Raw genomic sequence first — 20,788 nt, 5'->3', positions numbered from 1 at the left:
CCAGGAAACTCTTTTAGCCTCTGTCTCCAGCCTGCTGTAAGATAAGCTCACTGCGGCGCTATAGAACGCTGCCATAGACTCGGTACTCGAAGGCAGGAAAAAGGGCGACCTGTCATAATAAAACTGCTTCATTACAGTAAAACTTCAAATATTGAAAACTTCACGGAAACTCAAGAGCACTAAAATATTTGTTAACAAGGACTTCTCCGCCCGTGTCCGCGTCCTGCGCAGAAATCTATGGCAGCATTCGTCTGACTTAAGCAACTGTGCGAGATCAGTTCAGCTGCGTTTTAATGCTTTGATTATCGATAACGTTCGCCACAAATGGAATGAAGCGCAACGCTGTTCTCCGAAGGCCTCTGGTTCACGGTGCCCTGTTTGAGTGTCTCCTGATAAGCAGCTCACACTTTTGAACGTTAACGCAAGAAGCCTGGTCAGTGGTCGTAGACTTCAACTGTCTCGTTGAATCGCATAATCCGACTGTAATCTGCGTGATAGAAACTTAGTTACACGACGCAGTACTACACAGCGAATTTTTCCCTCAAAATTATACTGTACTAAGAAAGGACACAATCGGTGGTCGAGGGGGCGGCGTAGCGATTTTTTAAAGAAAGGCACTGATTTTTTTCCTTTTGCCTGACCTTGCAGGCGCTGAGTCACTATGGTGTAAGATTATGCTCGGAACCGTAACTGGGTGTGTCCAGATAAGATCGAACACGAGGTCCCGGTCACCATTCCCGATTGTGATGAAATTAACAGCAGGTCTAGGCATTACACCCAGAACAATGGTTTCGCAGTTCGTTTTACGAAAAAAAATTTTGTTCGCCTGAAAAAAAATATACAAATTTTGGCCGCAAAAAACGCTTTTCCGCCAATTTCGCGATTTCTGAATTTTGAGCGCACCTAGGGAAAAAACTGTGCACTTCTTCGTCACAATATTTATTCCCCTTAAAGAACAAGTGAAACACTATCTTATGAGGCTATTGTTTTCCTTGCTTGTCGAAGCACTTTTGAAGAAAAAAATCACAAACTTGGCAAATCGCACAAAATACCTGTATTTCAGGAATTTATTGCTGCAAGCACGTTAAAGTGAGGATAATAAAAATTGGTACATATTAACTTTGATACTTTCGCTCTCTTTTAAAATAATTTGCGTGGTTTTACCGCGCTCCGTTTTACGCGATAATTGGGCTGAAACGTAAGTGATTTACCAAAAACGCCGAACTTTGAAAATGATTTTCTCAAAAAGGCCATTTTTAATTTTTTTTTAAATCTCTCTGATTGAAGTCAAGGGCGTCATCTACCATTGTGCAGAAAAAAACGTTGCATTATTTTGGTTGCTAACAAGTTATAATGCGTCACATGTGACCATGCCAGCCTAGCGGCCGCGTCGTTCGTTATTGGCTGAAACTCGGATATAAGTTGCTCAAAATACTTGTACGTGACATAATCACAAATCAGCAGCTCCACATCAACAAATGCGCAGTCCAGGTGTCATGGTTCAGCAAGCTTTGTCTTGCGATCAGCCGCTTGACAAATACGCAGCAGCGGCCGCTCGATACTGCGGGCACTCACGTTACATGAGAGCCGCTTCGACGGCGGATGAGCTTCGCCTGCGCGCGAAAACTACGCTAAGAGGACGAATTAGATAAGGAATGCATCACTGTGAAAGTTAAAGGCCTTTAAGTGCCAACAAATGTCATAGTATGCAACGAAAACACTGCCGGCGATTTCCCAGTGAGCGCCTCCAGTAGTGCGCTCATGTGTTGCTTTCTCTCTTCTGATGGGCTAAAGATAATTAGGTTCATTCTATGAGCAACATATGACACAAAATAAAGCCATTGACATCTAAAGAAAGCTGTCATACGTGCTTCCGATGGTCGAGCAACTCAAACTGCAGTTGTTCATCTCGTGCCAGAACACTTGTGTCAGCCGGCTGTGAAAAGAAGTGTGTCCAAGTCCTTTGCTTCATTAAAGAACCGCTTTTACAATACTGTATTGTTGTGCGTCCGCAGATAGAATATTCAACGCAAGTCGAGCGCTTATCACGATATTATGCGGCTTCGGGCATAACAGCAGGGGAAAAAAATACATCCGTGCTGTATTGAAGGCGCTCACTGGGAAATCGCCGGCAGTGTTTTCGTTGCATACTATGACATTTGTTGGCACTTAACGGCCTTTAACTTTCACAGTGATGCATTCCTTATCTCATTCGTCCTCTTAGCGTAGTTTTCGCGCGCAGGCGGAGCTCATCCGCCGTCGAAGCGGCACTCATGTAACGTGAGTGCCCGCAGTATCGAGCGGCCGCTGCTGCGGGTTTGTCAAGCGGCTGATCGCAAGACAAAGCTTGCTGAACCATGACAGCGGGCTGCGCATTTGTTGGTGTGGAGCTGCTGATTTGTGATTATGTCACCTACAAGTATTTTTAGCAACTTATATTCGAGTTTCAGCCCATAACGAACGACGCGGCCGCTAGGCTGGCATGGTCACATGTGACGCATTATAACTTGTTAGCAACCAAAATAATGCAACGTTTTTTTCTGCAGAATGGTAGATGACGCCCTTGACTTCAATCAGAGAGATTTTAAAAAAAATTAAAAATGGCCTTTTCGAGAAAATCATTTTCAAAGTTCGGCGTTTTTGGTAAATCACTTACGTTTCAGCCCAATTATCGAGTAAAACGGAGCGCGGTAAAACCACGCAAATTATTTTTGAAGAGAGCGAAAGTATCAAAGTTAATATGTACCAATTTTTATTATCCTCACTTTAACGTGCTTGCAGCAATAAATTCCTGAAATACAGGTATTTTGTGCGATTTGCCAAGTTTGTGATTTTTTTCTTCAAAAGTGCTTCGACAAGCAAGAAAAATAATAGCCTCATAAGATTGTGTTTCACTTGTTCTTTAAGGGGAATAAATATTGTGACGAAGAAGTGCACCGTTTTTTCCCTAGGTGCGCTCAAAATTCAGAAATCGCGACATTGGCGGAAAAGCGTTTTTTTGCGGCCAAAATTTGTATATTTTTTTTCAGGCGAACAAAATTTTTTTTCGCAAGACTAACTGCGGAACCATTGTTCTGGGTGTAATGCCTAGACCTGCAGTAAATTTCATCACAATCGGGAATGGTGACCGGGACCTCGTGTTCGATCTTATCTGGACACACCCAACTATGGCATTAGGCGCAATTTACCGCCCCCCTGATGTGACTGATGGCATTTTTGACCTTGTAATTAATTAATATCTGGGGTTTAACGTCCCAAAACCACGGTATGATTATGAGAGACGCCGTAGTGGAGGGCTCCGGAAATTTCGACCACCTGGGGTTCTTTAACGTGCACCTAAATCTAAGTACACGGGCCTCGAACATTTTCGCCTCCATCGAAAATGCAGCCGCCGCGGCCGGGATATTTTTTTTTTTTTTTGACCTTGTAAGAAACTACATAGCACACCACAGGTTACACAATGGGAAACTGGTATTAGCAGGCGATTTCAATCTCCCACATATTGACTGCCAATCGCTCAAGTCAAGTGGTGACGATAGACAGCTTTGTGAATCTATTTCAAGATGTCCTTGTCTTTTGGTATGATTCAACTTGTTAACTGCCCAACTCGAGAGAATTCTATCTTAGACCTTGTTTTTGTAAACGACGAGCTTGCCCGTAATGAACACCAGTGCTACGTGACGTTTCGGAACCAGCTCGGTTCCTTCCTCAGGGGGGACTGCGGCGGCTTGGCAGCGGCCTCTTTAAGGCACTCTCGCGGCGGTTAACGACCCCACGCATTACCGAGGAGCGTAGCCCATGCGCATACACCGGGGGGAGAGTTCCGAGTGAACGGTTGATATTTTGAGTGGTCCTCTGTATATGCCACGACTCCAGTAGTAACCTCCTCCTCCACTTGGTTTCACTTTCGAGGATGGCGGTTCCGTTGAAGTCTATTCTGTGGTCAAACGTCTCTGCGTGCTCGGCGACGGCGCTGCGTTCTTTGTTGAGTTTACGACGTCGTTGACGTGTTGCCTAATCCGTTCGGGGAAGTTTTTGGTCTCGCCGATGTATGACGAGGGGCAGTCGGCACACGGTATTTTGTAAACGACGCCGGGCGCCCTGTCCTTTGTTGGTCGGTCTTTCGGGCGGGGAAGGAGGCGGCCCAGCGTGCATGAAGGCACGTGCGCGATGTGCACGCCTTCTTTTCTAAAAATCCGAGCCAACGCATCGCTGGCTCCCTGGACGTATGGGACCGACACGCGTTTTGGAGAGCTGTTCGTCAATGCTGGCTGGGAGTCGCGTAACCTCTTTTTCTCTGCGTGGCGGGCGACGGATCGAATGAAATTTCTGGGATAACCGTTTTTTCTGAGGTCCGCAATTACGCGGGCCTCTTCTTTCCGGCGTTCCGTGTCAGTGGAACATATCTTTTTGGGTCTCTGAAGTAATGTGGACACAACGGAGGCCTTGTGGGTGGAGGGATCGGACGAATCGTATTGAAGGTATCGGCCGGTGTGCGTCGGCTTCCTGTAAACGGAGAACTCCAAGTCACTGCCCCTTCTTGCCACCTGGACGTCGAGAAAGGGGAGGGTGCGGTCGCGTTCACACTCGACCGTGAACTGTATGGCTGGGTGAACGGAATTTAGGTGCAGTCTGAAGTTTTCAATTTCAGATGTCTTCACGACACAAAAGCAATCGTCCACGTAGCGAAGAAAGAGCTTGGGTCGCGGCGAGAAGGAAGCAAGTGCTTCCCTTTCTATATGTTTCATGGTCAGGTTTGCCATTGTGACGGAGATGGAGGCCCCCATTGCGGTTCCACTGTTTTGCCTGAAGATTGTTCCTTTGTAGGAAAAATACGTGCTGGACAGGCAGAATTCCAGTAGGCGGCAGAGTTCGTCAATAGTGAGTGGGGTCCTTTGACTCAAGCCATCGTCACCCTCAAGAGCAGCACGGGCACAGGATACAGATAAGGGTACCGGCACATTGGTGAACAAAGATACGACGTCGAACGAGACCAGGCTCTCGTCTTCGTCGATGCTCACCTCTGATGCTAGCTGCACGAAGTGGCTGGAGTCGCGGACATGAGTTGGGGTATTCCGGGTGAGAGGGGCGATGATTCGGTGCAGGAAGCTTGAAAGGGCTCGGCATGGAGAGGAAGTGAAGTCGACGATCGGTCGGAGGGGGGCGCCAGGCTTGTGAATTTTGGGTAGTCCGTAGAAACCCGGTGCGGAGCCGTTGCGGCAGATTAGACTTAGGTAGAGTGCTTTTAATTGTGGGTGGTGCTTGAAAATTTCGGAGAGTAGCTTGTTTAGCAGAGTCTGAGTTTGCTTCGTCGGATCCTTTTTTAGCTGCGTATATGCGTCACCCTCTAAAAGGGCCGAAATCTTCCGGTCATAGTCCCGGCTGTCCAACACCACTGTTGAGTTGCCCTTGTCAGCGGGGAGGATGACAATGCTCTGATCTTGCCGGAGTTCCCGAAGGGCTTTGCTCTCTTCTGCGGTCAAGTTCTTTTTCCCTTGTGACGGCAATTTCGAAAGGATTCCAATTGATTTAGTCTAATTTCTTCTCTGGCGCTTGGCCTCACACTCTGGACGGCTTCCTCTACAGCCGCGACGACTTTCGATAAACGGGGCGTCGTTGACACGTTATACCCGTGTCCCTTTGCCAGAACAGAAGTTTCCTGATTAGTGAGTGGGCGGGATGACAAATTGGTGACAAACCTGGGATTTGGGTTGCCTTGGGGCGAACGCGACCGCACCCTCCCCTTTCTCGACGTCCAGGTGGCAAGAAGGGGCAGTGACTTGGAGTTCTCCGTTTACAGGAAGCCGACGCACACCGGCCGATACCTTCAATACGATTCGTCCCATCCCTCCACCCACAAGGCCTCCGTTGTGTCCACATTACTTCAGAGAGCCAAAAAGATATGTTCCACTGACACGGAACGCCGGAAAGAAGAGGCCCGCGTAATTGCGGACCTCAGAAAAAAACGGTTATCCCAGAAATTTCATTCGATCCGTCGCCCGCCACGCAGAGAAAAAGAGGTTACGCGACTCCCAGCCAGCATTGACGAACAGCTCTCCAAAACGCGTGTCGGTCCCATACGTCCAGGGAGCCAGCGATGCGTTGGCTCGGATTTTTAGAAAAGAAGGCGTGCACATCGCGCACGTGCCTTCATGCACGCTGGGCCGCCTCCTTCCCCGCCCGAAAGACCGACCAACAAAGGACAGGGCGCCCGGCGTCGTTTACAAAATACCGTGTGCCGACTGCCCCTCGTCATACATCGGCGAGACCAAAAACTTCCCCGAACGGATTAGGCAACACGTCAACGACGTCCGTAAACTCAACAAAGAACGCAGCGCCGTCGCCGAGCACGCAGAGACGTTTGACCACAGAATAGACTTCAACGGAACCGCCATCCTCGAAAGTGAAACCAAGTGGAGGAGGAGGTTATTACTGGAGTCGTGGCATATACAGAGGACCACTCAAAATATCAACCGTTCACTCGGAACTCTCCCCCCGGTGTATGCGCATGGGCTACGCTCCTCGGTAATGCGTGGGGTCGTTAACCGCCGCGAGAGTGCCTTAAAGAGGCCGCTGCCAAGCCGCCGCAGTCCCCCCTGAGGAAGGAACCGAGCTGGTTCCGAAACGTCGGGTTTTTACGTGTCTTCGTAACTTTGGTTGGAGAATAAATATCAGTTATCTCAGTTTACTTACCCAACCAGACAGACTTCTGTCTAATGTTTACCTTCACCAGTGCTACGTGATTGAAGGCCTGTCTGATCATAAGGCGGTGATTGCTAGTGTGGAGGTTACATGTGAGATAAATAAACCAGTACGTATCGAACTTCACCAAAGCAGACGACGCGTCTATTTTGAATATACTTGCTTCTACGTACGTCGATTTTTTTGTTTCTTAGTGCCCAGTGTGAGGTCGACTCTCTGGTCGACATGTTTCATAGTATTATTCACAACTGTATCTCTAGTGATGTTCCTATGAAGTGTGTAAAGCGCAGCGGACGTCATGCATGGTACAATCGCGAAATCATCCACCTTTTGCGCCGTGTTAAACGTGTTCGCAAACGCTGTCACAAAGACCATTCTTCAGCCAGTCCTCACAGCTCACTGAAGACCACACTAAAAGCCAAAATGTATGAGGCGAAACACTTATACTATAACGTGACCCTATCAACGGTTCTGAAAGCTAATACCTCGCGGTTTCTCAAAACAATCCATCCTAAATACTCTAGCACTTCGTCATTTCTTATCGATGGTATTCCCTCTTCTGAGCCTTCTTGCATCTCCGAAGCCTTCAACATTTTTTTAGGGGCGTAACTCCTCTTAGTCTAACCTTATCACGTCTCCGCTGTCCGGCGTAAACGGATCTCCCGTATGATGCAATAGATGGCGCTGTCTCATAGAAGTACATACAAACTGCAGTTCAGGGACGATATTCTAGATGACGCTGTACACAATCTGTGTCGTCATCACCATTTCTCGTCTCATTTCCTAGATGGCGTTGGTCCAATAGAATTGTGTGCAATATGGCGCTTGTGTGAATCGACACTAGATGGCGCTGGAAGTGCCGCTGCTCTCCGATTGGCTGCTGCGCGGGCTGCGCGGGGAGCGAGCGCCTCTCTCATTCTCCTGGATCGTCGCCGTAGGTGTCGGATCGTTGGCGGAGCATGGACGATGCGCAGCGGCGGGCGCTCGCTTGGCGGCAGCCAGGCGGATCCCGTGACGGTGCGCACCAAGGACGCCGCTGCGAAACGGGCTCAACGAGAAGCGAATCCCGAGACCATGATTGCTTCAGGAGCTGCGCCCAAGCTCTTCATCATTCACCCGTGGATATGCTGTAACTTTTTTTTTAATCTGTTGTCATCGATGACGATGACGCCATTCCATCTTTTAACCCTTTTACCCTCCCAGCACTTCCGAACATTGTTATTACTTACGGAGGTGTTCATAACCTTTTGGTGAACGTTAACACAACCAAATGCAGTGGTCCTGACGATGTTCCTAATATTTTCTCAAACGATACTCTGAGGGTAACGCATGCTACCTAACAATCATCTTCAGGAAGCCACTTGAGACGAGCACCGTGCTCTGCATTTGGAAGATAGCTAACGTGATCACAGTCTCTAATTCCAGTAAAAAGCAAATAATTTTTAACTACAGGCCCATTTCATTGTTGTCTACCACTTTAAGTTACTGGAGCGCATTATACATAAACATATTGCTAAGTACTTAATTGAAAATAATGTCATCTCCTGCAAGAATGGCTTTCGACCCGGCTACTCGACAGTTACGCAACTAATTGAGTTTTCGCATGACATTGCTACGGTTCTTAGTAGTCAACGTCAGCTGGACGCTATATTTATAGACTATGGAAAAGCTTTCGACTCAGTCTGTCACAGAAAACTTCTTGTCAAACTTCGTGAGGTAATAAAAAATGACAAACTGATTGCTTGCATCGCTGATAACCTGCATCGAAGACATTAGTATGTTTCCTTTAGCAAACCGAAGTCCAATAAGGTAGAAGTTAATTCCGGTGTTCCCCAAGGATCTGTACTGGGTCCGCTTTTATTTGTTATGACGTCGTGAAGGTCACTCAGAACGCCCCAGTTAATCTTCGTTCCTATGCAGACGACTGTGAACCATATTCTGCAATTTCCAATAGTACTGACCAGTTTCTATTAAATAACGGTTTTTTTCTGCTTTTTGCGCTTGCAGCGATTCCTGGCAACTATCTATTGATCTAACGAAGGCAGTATCAATGACCTTCTCCAATAAAGTTACGTTTTTCTTGTGGTTACAGAGAAACTAACATTACATATGTAGATGAGTTCAAATACCTTGAGGTGACTTTTACACATAACTTGAAACGGCAGAACCACATAGACCGCATCCGCTCGAAGGCCCTTCGCAAACTATTCTACTTGAACCGTACGTTCAAGGACGCTACCAAGGATCGCAAACTAACTGCATATATAACCCTAATCAGGCCCATCTTGGTCCCGCTACTCCACTTGTGACGTTGTCAAGTTGGAATCTTTGCAAAAGAAAGCGATAAGGTTCAATGATATAGCAGGTACGACCGCCACTTTCTCCTTCATCGCACGCACATCGCTTGACACGCATAGACGAACGTGTGAACGCCTTATCGCTCTTCACAAGATAGGTCTTCGCTCATTGCGGCACCAATTTCAATTGTGAAGCGCCCTGCTCGGGCTACTGGTCCCCTTCATCTCGTCCCGTTCCGTCCGCGTTTAACCATCCACCGTTGAACTCCAGAATGGTCTTAACAGCGCACTTCGGCAGTTACCTTCCGCACAATTTGGGGAAGAAATTCATCGGCAAATGCCTCGTGAGTTTTAAATGTCATGTGCGCTTTTTAGATATTATGCGATTTTTTTCTACCATTCAACACTTGTTTCTTGATGCCATACTGATTTTTCACACGCGCACTTGTATAACACCTTTTTTTCTATTCGCTTGCCCACTAAAGCAGTTTTGCGTTGCATGCTAGTTTGTGCTATGTTATGTCTGGTTTTCAAGCACCTTATGTGCCCACCCTTGCAATTTCTCGCAAAGAGACGACAGTATATGTAAATAAAAATTAAAAAATAATTACTACAGCTACCACAAAGATTTGTTTATTCATTGATCGTAGACGTTAGTCGTCGGGACGGACATGTGCCACGAAGCGTCAACGTGGGTGCATCCACGTTAAACGGTGCGATAGCTACCAAATACCAATATTATTTGTGCAAGCTCTCTTATATCAATGGACAGTAAACATTCAGCTACTTCTGTAAAGGGAGGTTTTACTTTCGTGTTATACCGATTCGTATGACCGAGGGATCAATCATGTTTTTTTTAAAACTTGTTCGAATGCTCGCGCATGTCGTCATTAGCGCACCGCCCCGTTTGACCGACATAATAACGCCCGCAAGAAACAGGAATCTTGTACGCAACACCTTGACGACATTCAAAAATCTTCTGCCTGAGCTTCTTAGTTCTTTTGTTCTTCTTTTGTTCTCTATCTCTCGATTGACTTGGTGGACAGGGTACCAAGCTTATTTTGGGCAGAAAACAATACCCTAACGCCTTTCATGCCGACAACATTATTGAGATTGTGCGCTACCTTGGGAACATAAAGATAACTGCAAGAGTCTCCTGCGAGTTTGTCTCGGATTGTACAGCAGCTCTCTGCAATGTACAGCGGCTCTCCGCAATGTTAGTCAAAAGCGTTGCTGGAAAGCCGGGAAGCTTCAGGCGTGCTACTTGCGAAAGAAAACTTGCTTCAACTTGGTGGTCACAAGACCTGTCTAGCGCCGCCTCCATGCAAGCTCTTGCAATGCCGCATTTAACAATCTTCCAGTGCACAGAGGAAAAAGGCAGAAGGCGCTTTTGAGACCTATGCGCATAGCCCCAACATACATGGCTATTTGAGAACGAGAGTTTCAAGTCTAAGAAGCAAAGTTTATTGTCTGAAGGATGCTCAGCGGTCCATTTGAAACTTAATTCTGTGAGCAGCACGTCAAAAATTGCAGCAACAACAGGCTGCGCGTCAGGAGGGTTAGTGCTAAAAGGTTAAAAAGTCATCCATTTATCACATCATCTTTACCATGCTCATCTTGCTTAGCTTGCTCTCAAGATTACGGTCATAGCTCGCTAATAAAATGTCACTAAGAACAGAGCCGATGCAAGAGCCTATGCATGCATCTTTCCGCTGTATAAAAAGCTTATTATCCAAGCAGGTGAAGGTGGATTGCATATAAAACTTCAAAACTCTAGGAACCCGTCCACAGTGATTCCACATGCGTTTTGAAACTTAAGAGCCCCGTATTTGTCATTGCAATTGCTAACTTCGGTGCACAAATCTTCCTGAGGCATCAAATAAATAAGGTCTTGATATCCACGGAAAAGGCACGCACACCCACTGGACACTCAACCAGGAGAAAGGCAGAAACAATACCTGGAGTCTTCATGCAGCGATTCAGGGGTCGTCGACATCAAGGAGGCACAAAAAGCTTTGCAGAAACACTCCCACTTCTCGTTGCCAGGTTCCACGCTCAGAAACAATGGCCCGAAACGGGTACCGTTCCTTGTGGGTTTTGGGGCTGAAGAAGGCCGAAAGGCTGGTCTCTTCGCAGGCCTTTGCGGAGGATGCCAGCTTTGCAAGTGCGGCTTTTTCGCATAGCGGAACAGCCTTTCTTTTTACCTTCGCTGGAACCACTCCTTCTACTTAGTTGAAATTAGCTAGATTGGCCGCGTCTGCTTTTTCTTTGTAGATATTTCGGGGCAACACGACGAATCCTTCTTCTTTGTCGGAGAGGAGCAGCTTCAGCACAGATTCTCGAAGAACGGTAACCGCTGCGCGAAGCCAAACAGTGTTGCATTTTTTAACCCGCTGAGGCAGGCAGTTAACGCCTTCTCTGATCCACCTGTCACCTTCATCCATTCTTGCTCTACCAACAGCTGTTCTAACCAGTCTGAGTAGCTCCGTCTTATCCAGATCAGGGCGCGCACGAAAATTCGGTCCGAGCTTGAGAAGATCAGCCACGTTCTTAGGATTGAGGCATCTCCGAGCACCCTGACCTCTTAACCTTGCCCTGGAATCCCATGCTTGCTCCTAGGCAGTCGAACAATTCACATCCAAAATAGCGGCGAGGCATGTGTAAGCCTCCCCTCGATTTCCCTTCTTCCGAAGGAGATACATATCCTGTCCCGTCAATGGCCCTATTGGCCGTGAGATCGACCCATCGGTGGCAGCACCGTCGCCGCGTTAGTGTGGAGAGGTCTTTGGCGGCGCGTATACCAATGCACACAGCGGCGCTTCGTTGTGAGCGGTTTGAGCTGATTGTCGGCGAATAAAAAGCGTTGATTGCAGCTTACTGATCATGTATACGCTCTTCATATGCACAAAGATCATCCAACGTTACTATTACTAGTAAGAGAAGCACAATTTGCTTATGAAACGGATGCTCGCTATATGACGTTTTTGGTTGTTTTCTCTCTACGTGTTTAGCTTGTGTTCTCTGCACTACACGCTGCTATAACACGACTGAACTACTAAAGTGTTTACTTCAAGTTCATTTGTATACCAGACCATATTCATGTGCAATGAGTTCAATAGCAGTGTTCGCGCGAATACGCATACGCATTTTTTTATTGTTCAGTTCTTCATGAAATGTAGGACAGTTAATAAGTTTAGTCAGGAAAGCTACGTGATTGACAGCGCTTTAGCGCCACGGAGACGTTCAACGCGTACGCACTTGTTCTTGCTCCAGTAACAGAATAAAAAGGTAAGAGTTTAGCACAGAGCTTTGATCGATTGCTTACGTGCACGACAGTGATGCAACGAAGGTCCGGTTTTTTTATGGGAATAAGTGTCTTTTGTTTGTTTTTTTTTCAAACTAATAATGTCCGCTGTATTCCATCAATTTCGAACAACTCCACACAAACGCTCAAGATAATGTAAAAAAAAGAATGAGGTTTTGCGTGAAATTATACCACAGAAATGTAAGGCACGTCGTCGGGATTAATTTTGAACATTTGGGTTCTTCAAAGCGTACGTAAATCTAAACACACGGGTGGTTCTGCATAAATTTTGCCCCAAGTTAAAATTGCGCGCGGCAACTCCGTTTTATCGCTGCCGTTTCATTCCACTGTGTTTTTTTAGGGCATAGTTTGAGTACGGAAGTGTCACACTTCACGTGATAGAAATATTTCGCTGTAGCGGGACCACTATATTAAAAGGACATCTTAAGCACAACTAAAGCTCATCGCATAACCGATGAACTACAGTGCCGCAGTTATACACCTAACAACAACGCGAAAGTGCATGGTCTAGAGCCTCGTTTTTGTTTACCAACGAGTCGCTAAAACGGTGCCTTCACACTATTTAATGCTCCTCATGTTTGGGGCTATGCCAAGCACACTTTAGGATCTGCTTGAACCAGGAAGCGGCACCAACACTGAAATCATGCTGGCGAACGAAGGGTACGACACCAATACACAGCCCTCTCGAAAGTCGCACTCACTGATCTAATTACAATGCGCATGCAGCCGAGCAAACCCATTTGCCTCTGTACACCATGTTAGGTATACGTACGAGCAGTTAAACTCACGCTAACATAACAGAATAAACCGCCCGTTGAGAACGTGCAGGAGGTACGCGCACATGCAGACACGACGTGGCTAGCAGACGACGCAGGGAGCAATCCCCACTAGGCGCGCTTCAGCCAGTAGCAGCCAGGCGGCGACTCCGCTCGATTTCGCGGCCAATAGCTTCTGCGATAGTGATGAAGTGTATTTACGCTGACTGAAGGGATAAACACATTTGGTTGTTAACGCCGTGTCTCGTTTCCTTTCTTGTCCCGTCTCTTTTGTGCTGTTTTTCATGCGTAGTCTCTCGGCTGTCGCGTTCTGCCGGCCCCGCACGGCTCGACCACGGGGAACCGCCTTAAACGACAACATGACGGCCATGGTCACGGCGCCGGGCTTTGTTTCCCGAGCAAGTTGTGCTTTTCCTTCCAAGCGGCGAGCCGTTGCGGCGCTGCACACCACGCTAGCATACGTCACCGTGCTGTAACCTTACGTCACTGGCTGGCCACGACAGCTCTCGGGCCCCCTCTCTACCTGAGCTCTTCTGTCTGGAGCTTAGTCGGCGCGAGAGATGCTCTCAGGCCTGCAACGAGATGGACCCACACTACCACTGCAGGCGACTTCTCGTTCACGCGTTTCGTGGCCTCTTTTGCGCGGTAGCCGATAGCACCGCAGGCTCGCGTACTCGATAGGTCTAACCGGATTACCCTGTTCCGCCCGCTATCCGTGACTGTCGTACTTTGCTGCATCTTGGGTTAATAAATCCACGTTTGTTAACATCCTGGCTAGAGTGCCTTTTCTGTGCCCTGTCGGATAGTCGAGGAACCCGGCCGCAACGTCTTTATGTGCCGAAGCCTGTAGGAGCGTCGCGTCGCTTCCCTATCGCACTTGTGTTGGGTAAGCCTCGCGCCAAACCGTCTCCACAAGCTATAATTCATCATAATCAGCAGCAGCATCAGCCAGAGTATCGACAAAGTGCGCAGCTACTCATGTAAACTTTCCAGCACCGATGATGATGTTGACGATTCTGATAATGATGATAGTAAAATAGCCGCACCGAATGGCTTTCGCGTTCGAATCGTCTTAGACGAATGCATAAGCATTGCTGTGAAATGTTTCAGCAGTCATCATAACTATTAACTTATTTATTACATGTAACAATTTCTTGTTAGAGATAATAAAAAAACCGGCAGGTCCTGCGCACTGTGGGAATCAATGTAATGCGAAGCAGCCAGCAAAGAGCTGCATACATCGCCTTGTTTTTCTTAGAGGCAAATGAAGTCATTCAGGTCGTGACATCAGGTGCACTCTATATCGCATGTTTGTCATGCATGCATGTATAATCTGGTATGTACCATGTAATGAAACGTATATTCAGGTATAAACAATGCATGACCTGTCATATGTTCGTCCTACAGTCACGTCGCGCAATACCAATTTTGGTGTATATCAAGCGAGCGAAAGGCCGCGAGTGCGCCATGAGCGTGGCATGTAAATCATGCCATACATGACATGCATATCATGGTTATCATGTCACCACCTGTCATTTATATTCGTCATACAGTCATATCGCGCAATGCCAATTTTGGTGCATATCAAACGTCCGAAATGGGCCGCGAGTGCACCATGAGCGTGCAATGTAACTGATGCCGTAAATGATATCCATTTCATGATTTTCATCTTACCGCCTGTCATTTTTGATTGTCATACAGTCACGTCGCGCAATACCAATTTTGGTGTACATCAAGTGAGCTAAACGGCCGCGAGTGCACCATGAGCATGGCATGTAGCTCATGTCATACATGACATGCATATCACGATTTTAGATGCGAAGTATCTTATGGCGGAGTTCAATCCGGTGGTGGTGGTGTGCGGCGTGACCACCCTTACTGCGCATGCGCATACCCTCTCCACTTCCCCTCTCCCCCTCTCCACATTTAAACGGCCGCGAGACCATTTCATGTAAATCATGCTGTACATGATATTCTTCTCATGATTTGCACGTTAGCACCTTTCATTATGTTCGTCACGAACTCTTGTCACGCCATACCAATTTTGGTATATATGAAATTAACGAAACGGCCGAAAGAGCCCCAAGACCGTGGAATGTAAATCATGCTGTTCATGACATGCGTGTCGTGATTTTCATGTTATGACCAGTCATTTGTGTTCGTAATACAGTCATGTTACGCAGTACCAGTTTTGGTATACACCCGATTAACGAAACGGCCAGGAGAGCAAAAAATTGGCCGCGTATCTGCGTGCTTCGCTGCAAATGTCGTCTAAAGACGATAGAAGAGGCGCTGCGTGAGATATGGACGCCATCTGGCAATACGTCGGGAAACACGAGTGCTGTGTTGCGGGCTGGTACTCCCGGCGCAGCGGCAGGCGAAGACCGGCGGTGACCAACGCGACCGGTGGGGACGCCGGCCAGCCCGAACACGCTGTTTGGCGTGATGCGCCGAAGGAGAAGAAACGTCCGCACTCAGCGAGTACTCTCCACACACTCTTTTATTTACACGTCGCCTGGGTAAAGCGGCGCCCCCTGTCATTCGTACAATGCAATACTGAACCGAAACCGAAACACAACATGAGCTTGTGCAGAGGGCACGGAGGAAGACAAGTTTCAGCGCAGTCGCATTTTCAGCGCAGCTTAAGAAACTAGGGTTGTAACATTGTAGGGCGAGTAGGGCCAGAAGGACCGTCACGACGAAAACCTGCCTCCTCAGTCGTATTCGCCTGGAACGTTGGTGTGGCTTCGCGTTCCCTCCTCCACTCCTGGCCTTTCCACAAAGCTACTGCCTAAGTACGAAGGCCCCTACCGCGTCCTACGTCAAGCATCCCCAGTTAACTATATGATTGAGCCTGTTCAATCATCTACGGGCCGCCGTCGTCGCGGCCGCGAGACTGTTCACGTCGATCGACTGAAGCCGCATTATGACCCACCAGCTGTACCTGTTCCTTAGGTCGCCAGGATGGCTCCTTTTCCGCGGGGGAGTGATTTGTAACATGGTACGGCGCAGACAAGAACGCCTGCGAAAGAAGAAGACGAAGACGGTGGCTGTTGGCGCTCGCGCTTGCTCGGCTTGGAGCGCTGATCGCTTCAGCTGTGGCAATCTTTTAATAAACGCGTTACTGTCTCAACGTTAAACGCATACCATCAAGGTCTTTAAAATTGCGTATCTATGTATTTTCTGTTAAAGGAACACACCACCTAATGCTTACCTAGTGATGTTGCGCCTCAGATATGCGTAATGTTTGCTTTTTGATCAACAATGTACACAAGTATGAACCTAGTCAGCCGTTCACGATGGCTGGCCCTTGGGCAAGTGGTTCAACTTTGGCCGAGTGGTTGAATCGAGGGACGTGCCGACAAACAGAAAGACAGACAGAAAGACAGACCAAAATTTCTGTGTTTAAGTTCCCCAAGAAAGACTATCGTCTTTAAAAATCGTAGGCGGCTACATAGATAGATAGACAGATAGAGGGTGGATGGATGGATGAATGGGTGGGTGGATGGATGGATGGATGGACGGACGGACGGAAGGACGGACGGACGGACAGACAGACAGACAGACAGACAGACAGACAGACAGACAGACAGACAGACAGACAGACAGACAGACAGACAGATAGATAGATAGATAGATAGATAGATAGATAGATAGATAGATAGATAGATAGATAGATAGATAGATAGATAGATAGATAGATAGATAGATAGATAGATAGATAGATAGATAGATAGATAGATAGATAGATAGATAGATAGATGCGCTCAAAGTCGCAGAAGTTCGCTAAGAAATGCTTCGCATTTAATAACTGTGTGTCATTCTAACTGTACACGCGTTCGTGTTTTTTTGCATAAAGTCCCTGCTATCTAATTATACGAGGTATCCTGGCCATTTTTTTAGAGCTCTGGGACCTCATGCTGTAATATTCTTACCTACCATGTAACTCCAACATAACTGTCGCAACGAACGTGACTTGATTTCATGAGAAAATTAAGGAGCCATGTCTTTGGCCGTCACAACGTTCTAATCTCGAACATGGCCAAGTATCCCCCTTCATAGGAACACGGGTGCAGGGTTCCTCCAAAGGGGTCCACCTTTCAGTGAGAAATAATTCAAGTCAAGTCAAGTCAAGTTTATTAAATAGTTCAGTTGAGTTACATGGTTAGCGTTTTACAGCAGGGTGTCCCAAAGTTTCAGAGAAACTGACAGGGGGACCTCCTATGGCTACATGGATGGGTTCGTAGTAAGTATATTAGTAGAAGTAAATTACCTTGTTATGACATTATTTTTACTCGCTGAAGTTGATCATCGACATGCATTATTTTTCATGGTCCTTCTTTCCTTCTGGACGCTTGTTCTTCCAACAACTCTTCGCGCCAGGTTCATGGCCCACCCATTTTGTTACCCGCGTATGCGCCTAAGACGTAGATCATGATGACGAACAAACGTTCACGGGAAGAGACGACATTCGTTTTAGACCACAAAATACAGATGTCAAAATTAGTTTGGGTGTTTCTTAATTCATAGGAACCCGTCTTTTCACCTACTGTTGTCAATCATGTGATCAGGATAGTTTCAAATTCGAGACTGCACCATATCGAGACCAGCATATCGAGAAAGAAGAAAAGAAGACTGAAAATTCAGGGGTAAGTGCTGAAGACGCGGGCTTCTGTCTTTAAACCGCGAAATTCCTATTTTAAATAGTGCTGACTGCTCCTCCCACTTCCTTCTGCTAAAGCGTATTCCACAACGTAATTATTTACATTTGTCAAAGCATCCTCCGCGAAAATTTCTACGTAGATTCTTCGTTTACGCTTATTCATTTCATAAGCATATATGTATTACGATTGATCTAGTGCACCCCAACCACATTAGTATCAACGCTAGTGAAAATGTCAGTCCAGAAGATTGTATTGAGCTAAAAATAACGCTTTCTTGCACGAGTGACTGTGGTTACCGGGCCGTTCGAAAGGCTTTACGGTGTGACGGCGGACGTTAGTTAGGCTGGCGCTGCTTTCTCACGATGTCCAAAGGAGAAGAATCCCACATCATGCAAACCCAGTCGAATCCGGCGTGCCTACAGGCATCATGTGCCTATGTACAAGCGCAAACTGTCAGGTATTAGTTCAGTGGTAGACCTGAACACCTTGAAACGAATGTACTAACTGATCTATCAGGTCATCTGATAAGTTATGTGAAGGCACGGAGACGGACCATAGATGTCACCCAGTTTTCCCCAGATGTCAACCAGCTTGAGGGGATTTTTTTTACCACGAATGCGTTTTATGCCGGGGCCCACCAAGACTTTCATGACGCATTTCAGTCACGGAAATACGTCAGCAAACTGGACGCAATCAGATGGCAAATAAAACAAGACGAGAAGAAAAAGCTCCGTGAACGGGAGTCGAACCCACGACCTTTCGGTCCGCGACGATGGCTGGCGCGCGCTTAACCAACTGCGCTATCATCGAGCACATGAAGGCGGCTACACGTACGCGCCTTTTACCTCTCACACTTTCCTCTCGCAGTGTTGGCTCGCGGGGTGGTGCCGCCATCTGTAAGCGGTCGAGTGAAGTAAGGCGCGGCCTCCGCGAATAACTACAACAGGCCATTGCTATGACCGTCCCATTTGGAGTGTTTACAATAGGAGAAGTGTAATTTTGTCGAGGCTTTAACACACCACGATTTGGCGTCTTCCGGCCAAGCATCGCTCATAGCATCGATCCCTATTAAAATTAGCTCTTCGACGCCTGCCTGGCTGTCGCGCCGCGTTCCCCACTCGCCCTATGCGAAATGGGCCTTTTTCACGGGAGCCTTCTGCGCATGCGCACCGGAAGTGCTACGACGGCGCTACTAGCGGCTAGCGCCCGAAGTATTTTTGGTGACATCCGCCACCGCGAACGGACGTGCGGGCTCTCCGGCTGTCCGTGTTGGCTGTTGCCGTTCGTGTAGAGTACGTAGCTCATTTGTTTTTTATTCATTTTCTTCGCGATGCTGCAGCGATGTGCTGCCGTAGGCTGCAGCAATAGAAGCGGAAAGCCTGCAAACGTGCGATTTTTTAGATTTCCTGCCGCGACGCGTCAGGTGACGAGACGCAAGAAATGGGTACAAGCAATCCACCGCGTCAACGCCGACGGATCACCTTGGATCAATGGCATCATCAGTCGTATATTTTCAAAATGGCCACTCGTTGTTTCTTGCTTGTAGCACCCCGCTTTCATGGAGCACGACGAGGTCGAGGCCGGTAGGTTGGCGCTGTGTCGTACACTCGATGCGGCGGACATACCGTTCCTCTTTAAACATCCAGCCTTTTATTAGCTGGCGATGCGACTCGCCGAAATGATTGTCTATCACGTTGCTCGTCACCTGCGGCACGGACGACAAATCGCTGATCCACTGACCTCCGGAGTCGCGAAGTTTCTTCATGTGTTCCGCCGAAAACATGATCCGAATGATGCGCGGAAGCACGCGAAATGTTTACGGAAGTCAAGAAGCTCTACCGCTTAGTGGCAAAAGTATTCCAAAAGGCAGACGCGTGAGACACAGTGAGCTAAGCGAAGACGATACAAGGCTCCGCCGCGCCGATCACGAGAGAAAGAACCATTGCCCGATGGGCTCCCTAAGCCACCAGTCGAGCTTTCGCCTCTCGCCGCTAGAGGCGCTCGTTCAACGTGAAAAAAGCATGGCTGATCCCTCCGTCATAGGAATCGGTATAACACGAAAGTGAAACGTGTCTTCACAGATGTAGTGCTTATTGTGTAGTGATATATGAGAGCTTGTACAATGTCTATTCGTGTTTGGCAGCTATGGCACCTTTGACGTGGATGCACCCATGTTGACAGCATGTCTCTATCGCGACGACTAACGCCCATGATCATGATTAAACCGTTGTGGTAGCTGACGGTGTGAACATTAATTTGGACACAGCGAATCGTGAATCCCGCGTAAGGATGATATCAACAAGCTCATAATCAACATTGGTACCCGGTATGCACTTCTTCAAAGCGTCGTCAATTAAGGAGATAAACGGCACGGTGTGCGCTTTCTAGTAATGAGTAGCCGACGCCTGTGCTCATGCATACATAACACACACTGCGCTCCAGCAACACGGGAGGTAGAGATTCGTAGCATGAGCCGCAAACGCGTGCGTCCCGCTGGCCTGTCTCGCAGGCGCTGCTCTCGCTCCACCAAGGCACGACGTTCGCCCGTCGAAATGGCGTCCTTTCTGCAACGCATATTGCAGCAGTTTTGTTAGTCGGTGCTCTCGCAATTGAAGCAGTCGGCCGCGGAGAAATCCCGTTGGTGCACGTGGAAGCTGCACTACTACGATGAGCCGACGCACGCTAACACGAAGCCAAAGGCAAAGAACGTAACTGCGTCAAGGGTGCCTCGGTGACGCCAGCGCGGCCAGCCTACCTCTCTGGTATCGAGACGCTTTAACCATGACCTCCGATATCGCGTGCAATCTCGGAGTAAGCGCTACTAGTGTCGATCGTGAAGCATTACTTCTTTTCACACCTCACAGACGGCGGCACCGCGCCGCTCCGCCCGCCGCGAAAGAGAATGTGTGAAAGATATAAGGCGCGTTCGCGCCGCGTCTAGCGTCTCTCGAGTTAGCTTAGTCGGTATGGTGTCGGACGCAGGCCGTCGCGGCCGCGACGTCATGGGTTCGATTCCCAGCGGGG

The 20,788-nt window shown here is 47.8% G+C and overlaps 1 protein-coding gene across 1 annotated transcript in view; it reads left to right on the top strand.

Moving 5' to 3' along the window:
• LOC119386573 (nodal modulator 1-like) overlaps positions 1-20,788 on the top strand; it is a 327,869-nt gene that overhangs the window by 214,821 nt on the left and 92,260 nt on the right.

This window comes from Rhipicephalus sanguineus, chromosome 3 (assembly GCF_013339695.2).
Source record: "Rhipicephalus sanguineus isolate Rsan-2018 chromosome 3, BIME_Rsan_1.4, whole genome shotgun sequence".
Classification (NCBI taxonomy): Eukaryota; Metazoa; Arthropoda; class Arachnida; order Ixodida; family Ixodidae; genus Rhipicephalus; species Rhipicephalus sanguineus.
Note: the sequence above shows the minus strand (reverse complement) of the source record. Positions and strands in the feature narration are given on the sequence as shown.